Source organism: Piliocolobus tephrosceles, unplaced genomic scaffold (genome assembly GCF_002776525.5).
Source record: "Piliocolobus tephrosceles isolate RC106 unplaced genomic scaffold, ASM277652v3 unscaffolded_31663, whole genome shotgun sequence".
Taxonomy (NCBI): domain Eukaryota; kingdom Metazoa; phylum Chordata; class Mammalia; order Primates; family Cercopithecidae; genus Piliocolobus; species Piliocolobus tephrosceles.
This window is the reverse complement of record NW_022315047.1, coordinates 1-2729: the sequence shown is the minus strand read 5'-3', so window position 1 is coordinate 2729 and position 2729 is coordinate 1. Positions and strand designations below refer to the sequence as shown.

Here is a 2729-nt window from a genome sequence, read left to right as displayed (position 1 = left end):
GATTATGCTCCTCAAGGCTATAACAAATTCAGTGGTCTTCCTCTAAATGCCTCTGGCAGGTAAGCACTCTTTGCTGGTGTTTCTAAGCCTCTGGTCAGAGAAGCATGTGTTAGGCTTTCTTTGTGATCTCATTTGTATTCCAACCACCACTCTGATGAGCTCATACTGCATGGATGGCATACTGCTGCAAAAGCACTGCTGAGAACTGGTAGAATATTTTCTGTTTTGTGACTTACTGGCTAAATCAAAACAGTAGATCATTCATTCATTGATCAGAATTTCTTGAGTAGGTACTATGTGCAAACTCCAGTGCAAAGTGCTTTTAGAAATCCTTTGACTCCTGATTTGAATGAATCAAGTTATCTCTGCGCTCCCATAGAATATACTATTTAAAAAATTGAGTCTAGCAATTTATTAAATGGATCTGGACTCCTGTGACTTGCTACTATTTAACCATATGCAAAGATGTCTGTGAAGATATTAGAAAATGTACAGTATGATATTAAGAATCCTTTTTTGTATTTAAGGGAACATCTAAAAAATTCTCTTTGTGATTAATAAAACATCATTTGCTTCCTTAATTGTACATTTTATTCATTCATTCATTTATTCATCCATACATTTACTAATTATTCCACCAAACTGATGCACTTGAACCCTGCCTAAAGAATTTGTGTGAACCATATGTGAAAGACTCTGATATCAACATTCTCTGTTGACTAGTATTTCTCCATAAACAGAATAATGAGAATTAGCATTGAAAATTGTCTTAGGGGCCTTGTAGTGCCTTCTGAAATATGAAAGATTAAACTATATTCAATCAATATTTAATGTGATATATGAAAGCACAACATGCAAGATGACATGAGGGATACAAGGATATCTAAAGCAATAAAAAGCAGAGGGAGAAGTTGGATTCACAGGAGTAGAGAAGTAACCACAAGTTACAAATAAGCATGAGGTGAGTTGTCCTGGTAGTGAGTTATCTGGGTGTTCAGAGAGAGCTAAGCTAGTCATAGAGGGAGTGAGACTTAAGCAAGATCTTGAGGAGTGATAGAATTTATCTAACTGAATAGGGAAGAAGGGAATTTTAGATGCAGGGGTTGATGCAAAACACCTATGGCATGGGGGGAATGAACAGATGAGACTGCAGTAACAATTTGCTTAGAAGAATGGGCATTTGCATAGAGAAATAGAGAATTGGGGTAAACGGGATATCAATTGCAGAGGTCCTTTAATCTTTTTGAACATTATTTGATAGGCAATTGGAAGCAATTGAAGATTTTGGAGCAGGTAAATGACAATTAAAGTTACCATTTTGGAGATTAATATTGTATTAAGTGAAAAAGTAAGTGCAGTTTTGGCCATTAAAACTAATTTCTTTTGCACTAATCTAATAGTTGTGTGTGTATATGCTGAGAAGAAAAGTAAATGAGCCAGTATCAGATAGAGGATACAGTTCAGAAGTTCATATAACGGGCCACACCCAGTGTGATTAGGGCATGAACTGGGGTCATGGTAGTGGGAAGAAAGGAAAAGAAAAGATGCACAAGGAGAGTAGAAAAGGAAGAGTGCCAGAAAATTCTACAAAGTAAGGATGAATGAGTTAAGGGAATGAAGGAGAAAAAGAAAATCTACATGGCTGCAGGAGTGATGGTACCATTAACAGAAATAAGGTAGTATAAAGACAGTATTAGAATTTATATTATCATATTCATGACTTGGAAATTTGGCATTTCATGGATATGGTTTATATGGTAGCTCTCCATTAATTACACTATTTGATTGACTAGACACTCCATTTCTTAATAATGCCAGATGTCAAAGAGCTTACTAGATGCAGAGACTATTCATATTAACATCAGCAAGAGAGAGAGGGATGCTTATTCTGCAGAGAAACCGGTTAGCTCTTTGTTACTCTATAGAACACCATTCTGGGACTTTAATATTGGTAAACAAGGAGTTTACTTGTGCCTGCTTCAGTTGCTGGACCTCTGGAGAAGACAGTACAATGGCTAAGAGAGAAATGAGCTTGAGTATCATCCAGCCTCTGAAGACTTTTGGGCTGGTTGACTATTCCTGGGAACTCTGTTGAAGCCTTTGCTCTCTTTTCTGGGGAGAAGGGTGGGTGAGTGGACTAAAAGTGATAGAATGAAGCTCCATAATTAAAGGATTTGGTGGATATGTTGAGAAGTGTCCTCAATCGGGTTCCTATGTCTTTTCAGTGACTCTGATCTCTACTTCACACAAGGGGACAACAGAATAGGAGAAAAATACTGGAAGGTTCGGTATACTGAATTTGTTGATGCAACTTTCACTAAAAGAAAGAGACTGTCTGCTGCAGAAGCCCATCTTGGAATTCTTGGTACAGTAAAACCATCCCCCATCCATTGAACCCAGGGAGATGTTTTAGTGGGGCATATATATCTGCACAGAGTGACTCTTCTGCTCTACCTCTTTCTGTCTCTTTTCATTCTCTTCTCTCTCTTCTACTTGATGTTTTTCAGGCCCAGTCATCAAGGCAGAGGTGGGTGATACCCTGTTAGTGACCTTTGCCAACAAAGCTGACAAGGTCTATAGCATTTTGCCCCACAGCGTGATCTATGACAAGGCATGTGATGCAGCCCCAAACCTAGATGGTAAGTCTCACTCTGGACTTAGGGAGGAAACAGGATGGGTGAGCAAAGCACTTAGAAATAAACAGATCTGCTTCAAATCCTGGTCCCTTC

The 2729-nt window shown here is 38.4% G+C and overlaps 1 long non-coding RNA gene across 1 annotated transcript; it reads left to right on the top strand.

The window, feature by feature from the left end:
- Nucleotides 1-5: 5 nt before the first annotated feature.
- Nucleotides 6-2657, top strand: LOC113222528. The gene is made up of 3 exons (XR_003308439.1): nt 6-59; nt 2226-2365; nt 2508-2657. It is a non-coding gene; the product is annotated as an uncharacterized LOC113222528 (long non-coding RNA).
- The last annotated feature ends 72 nt before the right edge of the window (nt 2658-2729 follow it).